At 37.5% G+C, this 18,790-nt stretch overlaps 1 non-coding gene across 1 annotated transcript; it reads right to left on the reverse strand.

Annotated features, from left to right (window-relative positions):
* Positions 1-17,154: 17,154 nt before the first annotated feature.
* On the reverse strand, positions 17,155-17,227 carry Trnar-acg (transfer RNA arginine (anticodon ACG)). Its single transcript has one exon. It is a non-coding gene; the product is annotated as a tRNA-Arg (tRNA).
* Positions 17,228-18,790: the final 1,563 nt, after the last annotated feature.

Raw genomic sequence — 18,790 nt, forward strand, 5'->3', positions numbered from 1 at the left:
TATAATCTTTTAAAGACCATTTATAAATTATAGCTTAATCTCAGAAAGATTGTCAAAGAAGTCATGTCACGACATACATCACATTAAGTCACAGTACCTATTTAGGTACAGATAAACATAAAAAATCTTGAATTAATTATAAGAATTGTAAGGCCTTTATTTAGTGAAGCTGTAGACAATGCGAATGTGTCTGATTTTGTCGTAAGTCATGCTGTCATCAGAGTTTCCCTGAAGATATTTTTATGCAAGGAGGTGCGAAACTCGTTTAGCAGAAGCACTGAAATTGCACACGTACTTCTCATAAGTCGTTGTCAATAAGTGGTCAATACGTGATTGAACAATGGTCAATATGGTCATTGACGTTTTGGAATTCTAAATGTCATTTCCTATAATAAAATGTGGAACTAAAGGTTTATGAGCCACCAACAGACGATGGGACAATAGTTATTGGAAATGGACAGTGGGCTTTATGTCGTGTTTCCGCTACACCGCCGCCTCATAGTCACCTGAATGTAGAATAATGTGAATAACAAGTATTACAAGAACAGCGAGGAACACGGCCAGCCGATGAATGAACGATATTAAGAATAGTGTTGTCGGAGCAACGGTCGGGTTTGAATAGCGCATCGACTGTCGGTGCGGCCGCGCAACCTTATTGCCTATTGTTAGCGAACAAACGCAGGAAACTGTAAAGTCGAAAGTCCGCTGAGTGCTGAGAGATTTCGCCGTACAGACAGGTAGGTCGCAGCCGCAGGTGTTCTGTTCTATGGCGACGAGCGAACGAACACTCGGAGCAAACAACGTTATAAACAATGTCGGACCTCGACACGCTGTCGCCACGCTTCTGACAAATTCACGGATTTGTATTCAAACGACACTCATGAAATTTAATACAAATTAAAATAAAAAATATGCATAGACGTGGAGCCAGCATTTACATAATTAATGAAAGATAATTTATTTTAAATAATTTTATTGTTAAATTAATATTTAGTTGTGTATTATTATGAATGAGATTTATCACACCAAGATTGAATGAAGATAATTTAAACAAAGAAAAATCAACAAGCGAATTAGTTAAGAGTAAGGACAACCACTAGACTACAACTATCAAAATGGTTAACATTATTTATAGATTTCATTTGAATTCAGATTTACATTTCCGTGTCCTATAATACAGAGTTAAAATGATGGTTTCTCTAGTGAGACTACAGATCTCCAATGCGGTTTGCGTTGTCAAAGAGAAGGAAGTTGTTTTGAGAAGTTTTGCGAAAGTATAAAGGGATATATCAATTAGCACAGTGTGCACCCATTGTGCAGTGAGCACCGGTGTTGGTACAACACTAGCGAACTGTTTGAAGATAGGCTTGACTTACAATGCACGTGCAACTAGAATTAACGGGTATTATTTCACCTGGTGAAGGGAACCAGAATATTCCTTTATTTTGTAATAAAGAGGCTTGTACCGTATTGAGTTTGGATAATAGAATATTTAAAGAGAAGTGTACGAGTATCTGGATATGAATGGATGTCTCATTGAAGTATAAAGTTGTTATGGATTAGCCACTGTGAAATGGCCACTGGATAGATAAGACTGTCCGTCCATCGTTTTCGAGCACCCTTCATTTAATCTTGGATTATATTTTGATGTTTTTACTCAGAATACTTAGACAGGAATACTGACGTTATCAAGCTTCCAAATGTTAACGTGTGAAAAAGTTTTAAACTTGTAAATCACGTAGCCGTGTACTCTTTTCTCTACTTACATATAATGTTTTTTACATGAATGTATTAATAACCATTTTCACATAATTTCTATTTGGTCCAGAACTATCCAGGACCCAGACTAATGCTAATGCCACGTATATTTCCAAGTCAGTCAGAAAATTGCATGAAAGTTACTTCAGTTCTTATTTGCTATGTGTAGCTCACGTAACTATCATAGGTATAACAGCCTTGCACCCTACTATAAAACAGCACAGACCGACTGAAAACCTTCCCCACGCCACTTTCCCCTTCGCTGGTTCGCAGCGTGACGCGTTGCCATGGTAACCGCTTTCCATGCCTACGAGCATTGGTCGGAAAATTCAAAATGGCGCCGACTATCGATCGTGAGGGGTGGTTGAATAGACATTGGAGTGGGGCGCTAGGGGGGTGGAAAATTGTATTCAAAAGATGAAGTTTACATATTCATAGTGATGTGCTCGTACGTAACTGAAATATGATTTGGAGAGACTAGAATTGTTTACGATGCTTTTTATGTGCAGTCTCGCTTTAGAAGTTTGTCTGTTTAGTTGTGTAAATGTATAGAAAGTAAAAATTCATTGTGGTAAAGTCTAGTTCATCGAAATGATTACTTACAATACATATATGTATTTGTATTGGTGTGACAATATTCGTACTATGTATTTGAATAGTGCTCTGTGCCTTTTAAAGCTATTGGTAATAATTTAGGTACGTACTTATTGAAATAATACAGTAAAATAATGCTGAATTTCCGAATAACTTGTTGACCAAGCAATATATTACGAATTCTGGAAAAAGTTAAAGCGAGAATAACTCCATACTGAATGAGGATTTACCACCCAAGTCAAATATTTCTTTTCAGTAGAAATTGAACTTATTCGTTTGGCATATAGGTATTAACTTAATACAATACATACTTTGTATATTTGCAACAAAACCCAGTACTTATAACATAAATGATAAAACATTAAATACAATATCATTGTTCTTTGCAGGCGAAGCAGTAACACATTACAGAGCCGTGTAAAAGTAAAATATTATCGAAGTGCATAAAACTCGCGACGTAGCGGTTGTAACAGTTTGTTACAAGACAATGTAAGAGAGAATAAAGAGTCATTGTCCATAAGTAATTGCCAACAGGCTACGGTAACACGTGCGCCGGAGTATATTTTAGAATTAGGAAGAGGCGCCTGCGCACCGTGTCGTCGCCGGCTGTCGATCGCTGATAGACGTACGAACAATGTGCTCTAAATGCCACTATACACTGTTACTGCGGTATTTTCTTTGCTGCGAGGAAAAGTAGAACACGCTATGTTTATTTTGTAGCAAATATTTTCATTTTGTCGGTGTTACAGTAAGAAAATTCATAAGAGTGGAAGATTTAACTTTTGCGTATGAATGTTTTATCTATAGTCCATAATAATCTTATTTTTTTTACTGTACAATGTACGCAGATAGAGGCATCATATGCGATTAGTCCAGTACATGACGCTGTTAGGCGTAGCAATTTATTTAGTATCCAAATATTTTTTATGTTGTAAAGATTTTCAGTTAAAAATTGCTTCAGTAACTTGTATTTTAAACTGTATTTTGTTACAAGCAACGTTTGACATTTCAAGTAAAATCATGTTTCTTCACACAAGTAAAGTCTTAAGTTATATTTCTAGTATGTAGGTACATAAGATGCACAATACGTAATCCAAGATAAGATCGGTATGTACCAATGACATTTCAGTAATGTATTATTATTTTCTACTGTGCACGTCTACATCTGCCATCAATGGCATTTTAAATTACGCGTTGAGAATACCAATAATATATATACATGGTTGATATGCCAACATGTTTTCTTATTTCATCATAGGAGGTTATACATATGTGTACTAGAATATGTATATAGTATGTTCATATTACTCTGCAGTATTATCTGGGCCAAGGACTACTTTGATTTAGTATTTGCTATTGTGTTACGTTATGGGTATTTCCTTTTCATTACTTTTTCTTGTATGTATAAAAGGAAAATTGGTTTTCCAAAGATTTGAGTTTTTTTATGATATAAGCTGGTAAACGAGCAGCCGGATCACCTGGTGGTAAGCAATTGCCGCCGCCCATGGACACCCGAAACATCAGAGGCGTTAAAAGTGCGTTGCCGGCCTTTTGGGGGTTTGGGAAGATTAGCAAGGGGGTAATTGTGCCTCCGGTAATCTCACTTACACAACGAAATACACCGCGAACGTTGTTTCATGCGGTTTTCTGCGAGGCCATGGTATCACTCCAGTCGAGCCGGCCCATTCGTGCCGAAACATGGCTCTTTCACACTTGTTTCATAGTTTCAATACAGTTTGTTGAAACTTAAACAACAGTTTATAATTGGCATAAGCACATGACCTTGTGTCTTCATCTTGTTTTTTATTAATGTTGGTGTTTATTCTGTTGACGTGCGTTAATAGTTATAAATAAATAAATAAATGAATAAATAAACAGGAGTGGCATGCATCGACTTTTGATGAATGTCGTTTTATTTCCTGGATCAACTCTTTAATGCTCAATCATGAAGACAAATCTCAATAAGCATAGTATAGTCCGAAGTAAGAGAGAATTCTTTTAGCTTAATAATACGCCGTGAAGTTAATTGGTTTACGGAAACTAATGTTTCTTGATAAAGTGTCAAGTAGCTATTGTAAGTCAAATACTGTGACGTGCAGGAGCGGAAGCATTTCGCGCCGGAAGCTCCGACGTCTTTTTGTTTCGTTTTTAAGTGCCAAGACACTACTTGACAGTTCTATAAGTATGTATATGTAAAATCTTTAGAGACTTTAAAGACTATGATGCATCTGAAAGAAATAACAGTAGACACAATTCAGGCCGCTAGGTGCCAAAATATTTATTGTTTTAATCGGCCAAATAGCACACGTATTGGCGTACAATCAAATAATTTATTAGCATATCGAAATTAGAAAAGATTTATTTACTCAGCGGCGGCGAGGTGAACATGAAAGCGGAATGTTGATTGTTGCCGAGATCGGCTCTGCGCAGATGACCAGATGTTATGACACCGCAGGCTAACAAATAAACGAGCGATTTTACTGTCGATATAATGTTTGATGTGGTGTTTTATCTGTGGGGTGGGCGTGTCCGCAAGACAATGATCTATTTTTACGCAGGCGCGTAAAGAGGCGGCCACGTGGCGGGCAGCTGCGCCGGCGCACGTGCCGCGTATTTATACTGAGACGCCGAAGACGACGCCGCGACGCCCGCCGCCCGCCCTTAACGCAGTGGATGCGTATTCTTGACCGTCAATTTGATGCAAGCCGTTCGTAATTAACTTTTTAGCTAATTAAATGTTGAAATAGCCTGTTTTACTTCCAATTTACAAAAATAATTTATCCATTAATCTGCTGAAATGCACTTGCATCTGGAAAAGTAAATTGGTTTGTGTCTTTTGCCAGATTAACAATATTCACTATAATTCGGTGCAGATTAAGAAACAGGTGCTGTATATTTTTCATTACGATTAAATTGTTCATTTCCCAATTTTTATGAATAATTTTCAACAGATGACTCTTTATTGTAGAAGGAAAACGATTAATCTTTATTTTCAATTCTTGAAGAAAATGTTGTACAGACACTGGGTTGGTGTAACAATAAAATCTTTCTTTTTCATAACTTTATATTTAAATCCGTAGCAAGAACAGCTGTCCCCGTGGGTGTGAGATGAGGAGACGGAAGAAAGCGACAGTCTGCCGGACGGCGAAATATGAACACCCTCTGAGGTTATTAATCTGCTCAATTATTATGAAACTGACGCACAAGGCGACATGCGTCTTCTTTGTCGCATCCGTTCTACGCAGGGATGACACTATGCTTTCTAGTATTGGTTGAAAACTGTTTCCTATTTTTTGTATCGGCTACTTCGACCGAGTAAGTCTTGTATTTACGTAAAGCTTTGATGGACAATATTGTGACCGGTTCGTAAGAGATTGATTTCATGAAGTCAGGTTTTCAAGAGTTTGTTAATAAATATTCGATATACATAAGTATTTTGAATACTGTAACAAAGTGAAACTGTGTGGGAGAGCCATGCTTCGGAACAAATGGGTCGGGTTGAACGAGGTGATACCACGGCTCACAGAACAATGACCTGAAACAACGCTTGTGTTGTGTGGTTACTGGAGGCCCAATTAACCTCTTCCCAATCCTCGATTCCCCAATAACACTTTAAATTCCTAACCCCCAAAAGGCTGGCAACGCATTTGTAACGCCTCTGGTGTTTTGGTTTATACCTCACACAGAAAAACTCGTGTGAGTTATCCGTCTGCTCGTTTACCAGTTTATAAAAACTCGTGTGAGTTTCTAAAAACTATGAATTAGCTAGTAGGAAGGTACAACAGTTTTGAGAAATTTTGTTGTCATGAAATTTAATGGCTTCTTTTGGACACCTTTTATGCTTTATATAATAACATTGTATTTATCACATACTAGACTCATGGCATATTCTAATACTGCTAGTGTATGGAAGACCAGCCCTGGCGAGTTGGGCGGCGCGGTGGCGCGCTCGCCGCCCGCTCCAATGTACGCGGACAGGTGTGACCGGCTGCCACGCATTTTCATACAAAACCAACGTTTCAGATATAAAAGGCACTTCCTTTCATCCCACTACCCACCGTCGGGAATGCCCATTAATTTGCCAACACAATATTTTTAGTGCGCGGCTCGCGTGTAATATATCGTGGCCACGTGTCGCCGTATGTCGCCCGCCGAACGGCTGCGTCAAATTATTTTCGTTCATGTCACAAGATACAGCGTTCATCTGGACCTTTCTTCCTTAAAAATCACACCATTCGTTGGCTTAATGTAGTTACACGCATTATGCATCCGGTGGAAAACGCGCGCCGCCTCACTGCGCGCTGCCTGCCGGGAAACTGTACACGAGTGACCGCGCCTACGTACCACCTCTACCTACTACCTACGACATAAAAATTTGTCCAACAAATCATACATTATTTACTTTGCAATTCAATAAGATTTGAGGTTAATGCCATGTTGTCTGTTTGAAATGAGAAAATTATCGCGTCTGAATTTTCTTGAAACGTTTTCTTTATGTGCGAGTTCCCCTGTAAATCAGTATTATTCGGTGTTTAAAGAGCTCTTTCGAGCGAGTGGGTCCTGTAATCTTTCACATATATCTTATCGTTGTAAAGTTATATGCAAATCATCTGCAATTTTCATGGAAACTGACCGTTTCGTTGAATGATGGATGTTGGTCGGCGCCGGCGGCGGCTCGCGCGCTACAATTTTTACATTATCGCACTATTTTATGGCTCTCTCGCCAAAACCATCCATCAAAGAGAATAAGTGTCTCGCTACAATCATTTTATGTTTAACACTAGTTTATTTCAGAGTCCAATTCCTGTGTGGTGTTATCTACTGCTACCTACGTATAAATATTGTCACATGCGCCACGTTGGTATTTTTCGCATGCCAGACATAATAGTTCTTTGTGATATATGATTTAATGAAATCCTTTTTATTACCTCTACGACTTATTAATGGTAAGTTTTCAACGCGGGATTAACATCAAAGGTGGTTCATATAGAGATATAATGCTTTCATATTACGTTTTGAAATGTCTCGGAAAATGTTGGTGTTTTCTTTTGTTCTTGACGTTTTATTATTTTGTTTGAAAATATTTCATAAATATTCAGTGCTACAACCACGGCGTCGAAAGAAAAATAGATGTATTTATCGTTGAAAATAAATAATCATTATGAAAAGTTTCAAAGCGATTGGCGATATGTAAATACGTCCAATATTTTTTGTCAGTTGCTACAAACAGAGTTAATATAAGCACTGTATCTACTCCTGATATTTAGAAAATGTACATTAATATAAACACAGCTAATTAGATGTATAGCGAGACAAGATTGAACATACATAATTAAATACTTTTTTCATGTCTGGTTTAAAAGAAAATAGTTAGGAATGATTAATCTGGTACTGGTGGTTGGATCGGAGCGCGCGCGCAGTTGAAGACAAACGCGGTGGACAACTGTTGTCTGCTCGTCGCGACAGCTGCGCTCCACTTGCGCACTCAGCTGCGGACATAGATCGTGAACAACGCGATTTACTGAACAACCGTTGCATGTATTCGAATATTCGGGACATTTTCTGACACATTACATGACATCGTCACATGGTCACTTGGTTGCGAAACTGATTCTTATGCTGTACGGATTGGTATTTGCTACTGCTCTAAATCGTCATACCGCCAAGTGTTATTATGGTTCATTTTCATCAATAATTGGTTAAACTTATATGATAAGCGGTAATTAGAGTATTAAACATGTTATATTAAGTTTAAATTATGTAAGTTCTAAGTAAGTAGACTACAGAGTTCTTAGTAGGTGGTACTGTTTTCGGCTTATCCTCTTGTCTCTTGTGTTGGTTTAAGACTAGAAATGAAGTATACAGATACAGGTAAGAGACTACGGAAATGTCAGATTTTTGTGATGATGAGTTAATTTTCGAATGCTACGGAAATGTCAGATTTTTGTGATGATGAGTTAATTTTCGAGTGTGAACGCTTCGTCCCAACGTTGTAGTCTATACCTTAAACGTGAAACGACGCCGAACGAGCGTCGAACATGTTTCTTCTTCAGCTATAAACCTTAAAGCTTAGAATATCTAGTTATCAAATATAAAGGATACAATTGTTACTAAATGTCGCTGTCAGGGAACCAATGTTGGTATTAGTCATGGCTATCCAACGGCTTTGCATGTTTAATTAACCGTTACATGTTCGTAAATAAAGGCCCGTATCAATGCAGAGCGCTTGGATTAGAATCAAATAGTTCTACTTGTCATATGATGTCACTTTTGACTGATTGAAATGTTTGATTATTTGGCGAGCAACGGCTTGATGCGGCGATTGACGTACGAGTATTAGAAGTTGAAATGAATGTCAATCTGTACGATCGATCTGAGAATATATTTTATTTACTCATGGTATATAAGGTGTACCTACCTATATAGATGATATGGAGAGCTTATACCAAATACTGTCATTAAAGTCGTGATGAGATTTCTTTATTGCACAATTACATTAAGTGTGAAATCGAGTATGTTAAGTACATAACTTTAAAAATAATTCAAAAAGCTGGTAAAGTAATGGAAATTTCCAACCTCTCGAAGGGGAAATTTAACCCGTTTCATTAGTCATACAACTTAACCAAACTGAGTCATAGAAAACTTAGGTTCAGACCAGTCATAGGCCTCACAGGTGACCTATAGCTTATGACAGTTTGAATCATATCAGCAGCCGTAATTATCATGTAAACATTCTTAAGTATCCGAAGCTTGTCAAGCGAGTGAGTCATTTGGACGTGTGGCAGTCTCAAGAGTAGCCGTCATTGCGCCGTCGCCATGCGTCGGAGTGACGCCGACTCGGACGGCTGCGCAGGCGTCGTGATTTATTTACTTGGAACTTGCGACGCGCACGCATTTGTTATTCATTACTATGAGCAATAGTTTTGCTAACAGGTATTCACTTTATAAGTGAATTTGTTGTTGAATTTATTTTATTGATTCATTTCTTTTAAATTGTGTTTAAAGTAATTGGAGAGGCCATGTTAAGCAGTGGAGGGAATTGTGCTGGAAATTATGATGATGGGGTTTAAAATGAAAAGATTTTAGACAACATTACCTAACTGTAAGATTTATGAAAATGTGCAGTTGTTTATTAACGTCTTAAATTGCTAAATTTAAAAATAAAAAGAAATAGAATAAGGCTAATGAGGACAGAAAATATAAAAGTTCTGAATCGCCGGAAAATCTTGAATCCTGTTTGTTTCACACACAAAGGATGTAACAGATTGTCTTCTAATTATACTCTTCACAAGTTTCAGGCACACATGCGTGTTCGTCGCCTGCGCGTCCTGCGCACGCGCCGCTAGTTCGCTATTAATCACGATCCACGCGCGATCATAATCTCGCGGTCGGCGCCGCACGCCCTCTCTGTTTGGATAACCGTTTGGTACAAGCTCCTTGACTGACAGATGAAACACATACGATATACTATATTATTATAATCAGCTCTAAGAACTTGGGATGATTTCATTTCTCGCTTGTCAGCGATTATAATCATCCCATTAGACATGCAAGATTATAAAAGTTGTCAAGAAAAATGAAGTCATCAGGTAGTAAATATGAAAATCGTTCCAACTTAAATTAGAACGGTCAGTGTTTGAACACGAACGCACACAAACAATACTGTTTCGTTACAAAAGGTGACGTTAATTACGGCCACAGCTTTAAAAGTCATCTTGATAAAATACCGGTCCACAAATACCCATTTCGGGTTCCACTTTTTGTTCTCGAAACGTTAATTGGCAGACTCGTGGTGCATTCGTCATTCTTCGGACATCGCGCTCTAAATTGGTAAACTAAATAAAATTAGAGTTTTCACTTGAACCAAGCGTTGCACGTGCGTGTGTACTTTGTATGTTTTCTCAACACATCGAATTATTCGCTTCGTTTGCGTACGATAATAGTGTTAGAGTGTATATTCTATGTGTTAAAAAGTTCCCAATGTTATTGTTTACAGTGTGCAGTGTATTAGCTGAGCGCGCATGATGAGAGAAGCTTTTAGTATGATCGATAATGAAGGAGGCGCCACGGATGAATGTTGGATTACATAACCGATTTGTTTTATCGACTTTTCGTTATGATTTCGCTTGAACTAGTGTTCTGTATATTTTTTCTATAAGCTAGCAGACAGGAAGATTTATAGAATTAAAACTACTATTGTTCAAGCAAATTGTTTAACCAGCATTTCAATATTAAATTGAAAAAACCTGTATTTGTCCGTTGTATAAATACGGCATATTTTTACTAATGACCAAACAAAGTAAACAGCAAATATTTACATTGTTGTTAGAGTTAAAGCATGCGTGTTTCTTCGTAACACAAACACGCCATGTTTTCCTATAAAAACAAGGACTATTTAATTACGGCTAGTAATGTAATTCCGTTGATGGTGTCGTGTCCTCTCGGAGGGCGAAGTCTCGGATACAAATTGGCGCGCGCATGTCACGTAACTTAATCAGCACCCTTGCTTCACCCACCCTCGCTAGCTTTATAGGCAAATATACGTCAATATATTTAATAAAACATGAACATAACTCCAAATTAGAGTAGACGATGCATTTGTTAGACTTTGATGTTAACGAACCATGTTTGTTTTCCTACGGGTCGTAAATTTGAAGCCATTTGCTATTTGAGAATACCTATATCCACATGAGCGACATATTATAAGCGAGCTTAACTTAAAACGCTTTTACACATCATAAAGTTCGAACGACTAGTATTTAGGACACGATAGAGATATACCGCTTAGGGTTTATGCCTAGACTCCATATTACAGATCTAGAGAACAACAAACTGACCTGGCTTAACGTGGACACGACAATGTGTAACACACGACGCCACTTGTGTTACAGCCACAAAGTGAAACCAAAGAAAGTTGTGTCGCACGGTCGCGTCATCGATTGCAATACGCAATAGCGCCGCACGTGCATTTCCATCGCTCAACCAATAGGCGAGAGGGGGGTTACTTGTAAACCATTTACCAACGTACTCTATGGGAAACCTTTTTATTAAATTGGATCGGTAAGGCAGACAGCTGGCTGAGTTGTACGGGCTCGTCCCTATGATTTATGCCGTTGATTTGCTTAAATTAAATTAATTACTTGATTGAATCGACGATACGGAATACGTACAAATAGTAGAATCAGCTTTTCGTGTAATGTGATGGTATCGATTTCGTATTGAGGCGCCTACATAACTTCAAGGTGTCTATGTGATCAAAGACAGTTTTAACTGTACCAACATAGTAAAAACAATACTTTGAACACAATACTAGTATGAGTAAGCGTTTTACTGCATCGTAAACATTTCAGTATCTTTTTTACTCAATATAAAAACATCGAAGTCGCTGTAACAGTTTTCAATGAATATGTAGTTACATTTTACGGGTACTATAAATGTTTCGGTATAATCTGAGAAGGGAGGGCAGAGCGGATATTTTGTGAATTGCGAGCACGTTTCACGTAATTTAGCCGAGACGGGCCGACGTGATCCGAGCCGGCCCGAGTGGAAAACGTTGTAAGCATTCCATGCAGCAATAATGCACGATCGGCAAATGCCCAAGTGTCAATTTGGGACGATACGGAAAATAGCTGACGTGACGTAATGTGTTTATTGCCGGCTCTTTATGGTTACACAATTTTTGTTTTTATATTGCTTTAAGTTTTTTCTTTTTAATTGCACATAATGGAACAGATGGTTACATACGAGTATATATTCAAGTAATTTTTAAGTGTGAGAGAGCCATGCTTCGGCACGAATGGACGGGCTCGAACGGAGTGATACCACGGCCTCACAGAAAACTGACGTGAAACAACGCTTGCGTTGCGTGCTTTCGTTGTGTGAGTGAGGTTAAGAGCAGCACTTAAAAACTAATTTACTCGTCTAACTTTCTAGCAGACTTCAAGCGAAATTCGTCGCAACATTTGTCTATACCATAGCAACTGATCAACCCTTCCCTTGCTCCGGCCATCCCCGGGGACACTCTCGCCCCGCCCGGTCCATCGCAAGCGTCATTGACTTCACCGTGTTAAAACCGGGACATGATGTGAAAACATTGACATGTTTTTATTTTGTTTGAACATATAGGGCGCCTACTGTTTGGAAAAATGTTTGGGTATCGGGAGGTTGGCAAAAATATTATTATATATTCACAGATTATTCTGATAAAGATACTCAATTGAGTATCTGATATTGAGTATAATCTGTTGAACTATACAGAATAATCTGTTGAAAAACGTTGTTAGAAAAGTTTGGTATTTTATTGGATAAGTTGTTCAACTTTACATTTCACAGAAACAATCAGATTAGAAAAGTCGATAAGTTTTTCCCACAGGTCACGTGACACCCTTCTGTATATTTTCGGCACAAGACCGGAACTCCGGAACTGCGTACACGTGCCACAACGGAACTTACGTCAGTTTCCGCTTTATCGCAATCAAAAGTGTTTGTTGTTGATATATTATGTAGCTAGCGTGGTGCTTATATACTTGTGTGGTGTTGTATAATTTTTATATCTCATACTTTATTGTTATATCTAATAATTTATTCGGTTTATTTTCAAACCTTCTCCGTGTCACAAAACGCCTTTGGTCAGCAATGGCCACTTATAGGCTGTTGATGTGATGTTTTTATACGCCAAATAGTTCAATAGTTACTTGAACAGTAGAGTCACTTATGATATTAGGTACTAGCTAAAAAGACCAAAATGCAAAGTCTTCAGTTTTAAACTAATCTCACGAAGATACCAAATACTATGGCCACTTTTGCAAAGATTGCTTTGTGTATAATTCTCCAGTTGTGTGAATTTTCCTTTATTCAATCTGTTAGTGCTTTTAATATGGACCTTAAAATATAGGTATTTAAGGTCTATTTACTACATACATAAATTTTCCTTAGTTACATAGTTAAGAATACTTCTACGTTTGTTTACAAAACGACCAATTCTTTGTTGTGTAATTTGGTATCCAGGAAGAAGGAAAAAAAAAACATTTGACAAGGAACGTATATAAAGTAAAAATCGATACGTTAAGAAGCCACGTGTGGAGATAACGGTGAGCGTGTCCCGCACGTGGCGGCTGGAGGGTTGAATTCACGAACCTATTCTATTCCTGTATAATGTAATGTCCTTTGTACAATGCGCTACTAATGATCGGAGCTATGGGATTATTCGTGATTAAAATTGACATGAGATTTTTATTTTGGTTGCGAGCTCTTGATATCAAGGGAACAGAGGTAAATAATGGTCTAATAACACATAGGATATTTTTATCCTTTGGGAATAAGGGCGCTGGGAGAAGCTAGTGTTATATCATTAATGAAATTGATTAAATTATTTTAAGCCTTACTATAATCTTCAGGCTTGCCAGGCGGGTTGAAGATTATATTGTTTTTGTATGTAGTTGGTTTAATTGATATTTTTCTTTTTACCAAACAATTAGTTACGATTGACGATAGCTTTATAATTAGATCGTGATATTCGATATCGCTTCGTGTCAACCTTTCATGCTCTTTTCTTTCATTATCTAAACCCGCACTATTGTCAGAATCGTGCGCATATTACCGGTGCTTGGTTTCAACTCACGACCTTTTGGTTGTGTCGATTTCTATGATTTGTGTGGTGCAATAGGTACTTCGGGAACGAAGTTAACGATATGAATTGCAATTTCATCGTTAAGTAATCGATTGTCTGTTTAAAGCCTCACATCTGATATGAATAGCAAAAGATTTAGTTAGCGTAAAGACTTTGTCGTTAAATTAAAATCCATCACAATAATGATGTCTTTGTTGCCCTTTACATTTATGATCCGCATAATATAAGAGCAGTCATCAAAAAGGAATCTCAGATATACACACCACTACTGTTTCATCCCCCTTCAATACTGACCATTATTGAAGACCCCTCTCTGTAGCTTAGTTCGTTAAAAGTTATAGGTAAGTGGGAGGTCTTGTGACACTGGTCCTGTTATGTTCCCTATTCGCTTTTCCCTTTTAAGGCCCTCTGGCGCTATGGGCGGGCGGAGCGAATCACGACGAGAGCGCACTGGGTAATGACGACACGCTTGTCTGACTATGAAAGCCATCTCGCGATGAATATTTTCACTAAGTGCTATAACCATACTATGGGTATGTTAGTGGTCTATGCATATTTCTTTTGCGTTTGTTTCGCTAGAAGAAGAAATGTCCTATTAATTTGGTTTGGGTAGGACTAATTAAGATTAAAGAATGAAGTTCGCGTGTTTGCTACATAATTTTAAATACTGTATGTACCTTGTAGACATATGTTTGAATGTTGTACTTGGATATTATATTTTTCGTGCGTTTCGCCCATTCTTATACGAATAAGTTACAATTTGTCACGGTTATAGTTTGATGTTCACATCGAATTAATGCAAATTGAATGATTTGCGCATCACCGCACTTGAGAGTTGAATGGCACTCGGTCTGGGGTGCGTCCGCGGCCCGCGACTCTGCGTCCGCGCAACCGAACACTTGTTTACTGTCATCCCGACACGACACACGTCATTATCTGCACGGTAGAAATGGATGGATAATGCGATAATTACTTATGAACTTTCTTTTGTAAGATACTAAATAGAGAGTGGAGTTCGTTTAGAAAGCATTTATAACAAGCAGCTAGTATTGATTTTGTCCATCAGCATAAAAACCTTAAGAGGATTTCTTTTTTTTATGTATTCTGTGTTCGATTTAACGGACAGTGAAGGATAAAGGTGAGCCTCAATCAAACACCATCAGTTTACAGAAGATAGGTACTTGTTTAGCACATGTCCGCGATGTCCGTTGCTCTGTGACAAACTGACAACTGGCGAGATGGTCCAATATTTGTTCGAGGCCAGGATGTTTGCGGAACATATAACGCCGTCCGTCTAAAAGCTGGGGAAATATTTAAAAACGAAGACTTCACGGAGCAAAAAATCTGATCTTCTTAACCCAACTTAGGAGTTGAAAGTATATCTATATCTTATCGTTTAGTAGAAAAAGGAGTGTGGACAGAATGCTCTCTGATATGGAATGGAAGAGTTTATTTTTTATGTTTTGGTAATAAATACATGTTAGGGATGCTGTGATGATTTCGGTTGTGGTTATCGTACGTTGTTATCAGCCGGAAGGCGCGCTCTTGACCCCGAATTGATAACGTTTGTACTAAAATAGCTTGGCACTCGATAACGCTTGCTACGTCCGTTTACTGGGAGTCGGGAGCGGTCGGTACACACCGCCGGATTGTAATGTTGCTGACATTACATGATTACACATGGTTATCATGTGTATGTGACATAATATTTAGAATTGACATAACTCATGTAACAGTGGACGAGTAAATACTTCAGTCTTACCGCCGTACTCAGAGTCATTTAATGGTTGCTTAGTCCAGTCCTTTGCGATTTCGATACAAAATCGTTTAAGTAATCATTACATGTCTCTGATAGCGGCAGTTAGTAGGATTTATATTAAACGCGTGTTTAGCAGTGCAGTTATTATTACAGTATTGAAAAAGAGACAATCAAAAATAAGAGACGTGATATTGTTACGCATAGCGCATATAATTTGGTATTGCCATAACTTTCAGCGACAGTATTTAAATCATCGTTTTGAAAAAAATCACGCACGATATCACAGTTACATTTAGCTCAAGTAGGTGCGAAACAAACCAGATAACGAGGAGAGTGTAGCAAAAACCTTATTTATGGACCCTGTCTGTGAAATAGGTCATATTTTGGATGTCGACTATCGTGCCTTAAGACTGGGAACTAATATTTTGACACTCGCCTGTCTAAAGATAAGCAGTGTCGCATAAAAGTCATCGTCGACTAACGCTCTTGACTTTTATCGCTTTCGAGTTTTTGCGTAGAGTCGTTATATTTTTTTCTGTCGTATTTTCAGAATATGCCCGCTGTTGTAGAACGCAAGTTTCTATGTTATTTAGTTCTGATGTTGATTGATTTTATGTTTTTGAAAGTAATTTGGTTAGATTTGATGGTTGTATTTGTTTTTGGGGCGACAGATGTAGTTTCTAGTTATATTATTTGATTATTACATTTGTCTATTACTGCTAGTTCTTTGAGAGATTCGTTTATTTACTTATCTATTTATACATGCTTTATTCTACACATTAAAGTACACAAAAAAGGTTACATTTTGGGTAATATACGTACCATGGGCGGTCTTATCACACAATGGTAATTTCTTCCAGACAACCTTTGGCTGTACTAGCTTTTGCCTTTGGCTTTGCTTGTATAACTATCGTCTTTATCCTTTTCTGTAATTCTTCAATCTTTTCTTTCTGCACTGTTGGTATTATTTTTGGGAACAAGTGTCCTAAATAAAGAGACATATTTACTTTCGAATATGTATATAATATTAATTGGGATGGTAAATGTATGTTATAACGGTTTTGCAGTGGTTGGTTCAGTGCAGCGTTGTTATATCTAGTTACACTTACATAGGCATTGTCAGAGGGAGGGACGCGACTCGGGGTAGACGCCGATCAATAAGTCAAGATGAAGATTTTAGCTACGGACTGTGTTGTATAATCATGTATATATTGTATGTTTTTAACAAGAAATATTGTTTAACAAATTACAATGTGGTGTCCCTAATAGTACAAGTGGGTATTGAATGTGGAACTATAAAAAAATATGAAAAATAAACAATATAGCTGAATAAAGTTAATTTCTGAACATAATTTAACGAAATATTAAAATTTTCGATTCAAAAAGAAGTAAAAGTTCATAAAAAAGATTATCGCGACCCTGCCAGGATTCGAACCTGGAATCTTCTGATCCGTAGTCAGACGCGTTATCCGTTGCGCCACAGGGCCAGATGGTGTTCTATATAAAATGTTACATTGGTTACTTTGACTATATTTCCTGAAATTTTATTACATTTTTTCAGGGAATATATTATAATTTAAGTTTTATTTTAACATTTCTAAATCTCCCACGATATATTCTCGCACAGCAATAAAGCAAATAATAATTTCAAAATCAGTTTGGTAATTTATTGGTTTAATTTTATTAGTGTAGCAGTTTTATTTCGATCGTTACATAAAGGGGTTCATTAGATAGCGAACACGTGAACATTTTACTAATTAACGCTAACAGTGAGGTCGTGTGCAGGCCGCGTGCTCGTTAGTGCGCGCTACGGCCGCGGGGAGGCGCTATTGTGCCCACGCTCACCAACAACATTTATTCGATTTTTATTCTAATTCGACATGGCCCAAGCATATAAACAATCTTGTTGTTGATTATAATATATTGTTTATAACTTTATTAGTATGCAAACCGAACATGTAAGGTGTCAGCGTAAATCATAATCCTCGTATAAGTAGGACAAATTAAATCGAGCGACGAATATTTCTATTAAGGTGAGATAACAAGAAAATGTGGGCTCAATAAAATCATATTTTAGTGACCACATGTTGACATTAAAATATAATATCACTTCAAACTCACGAATGGACCCTAAAAAAAGATTTAACACGAATATAATTTTAATATCGTACCGTTTTATGATTTCCCTTGTCGTTTCACGTGTGACGGTGGACTATTTTTCATACTATAAAACATTTCAAGAGGGACATTAGATGTTTGAATTAGTGCGACAAGGTTCCTACGGCTATCAACACTTCGTCGGCACTGTCGCAACTACTACCGCGGTTACCACTTCCCTCATAAACTGCGGTTTTATGAACATTTATTGTACGAATAAAATATAATGACAAATACATGAAAAATAACATACGAACCACGTAGTTATGTATTACAATCGGTAAAGAATATAATTGGGATTGTGAATATCGATTCGAGTATTAGAAGAATGCATGAATATTAATGATATGCTGAGCAGTTTGTAACTTCGAATGTTGTGTAATATTATTATTTTACGTAATATGATCTTTTTTATGTACGTTCGAGTATATGATGTAGATTTTCTTAGCGATCGTGAGTGAGGTTAAGCAATAAGCGGCTCGCAGCTGTTTGGAGATGAGTGTGAAATGATAACAACTTTCAGTATTGACTGATTTGTTTGTCGAGTGGTTTTAAGTGTGATCGCTGAGTTCGAAGTATCGGGGTCGAACCAAGTATATAATTGCTAGAGGATAATTTAGTTGTTAGTTTCCAAATCGTTTAGTAATACCCAACAGAGTTTGAATTTACATTCACCACTAGCTGCCACCAGCAGATTTCCCAGGTAGAAGGAAAAGAAATACCGTATCACTTTCCAACACACAAAAAATACTTATAAAGCTCATAAAATAAAAACTAAACAGCTACTACGCTTCATGGAAAAACCGCTTCCATAAAAAAAAAAATACACACCTCCTGCTTTTTGGGAAGTCGGTTAAAAATCATACTACATTGAAGTAAATATCGCTTCATTG

Source organism: Spodoptera frugiperda, chromosome 4, assembly GCF_023101765.2.
Source record: "Spodoptera frugiperda isolate SF20-4 chromosome 4, AGI-APGP_CSIRO_Sfru_2.0, whole genome shotgun sequence".
Lineage (NCBI taxonomy): Eukaryota > Metazoa > Arthropoda > Insecta > Lepidoptera > Noctuidae > Spodoptera > Spodoptera frugiperda.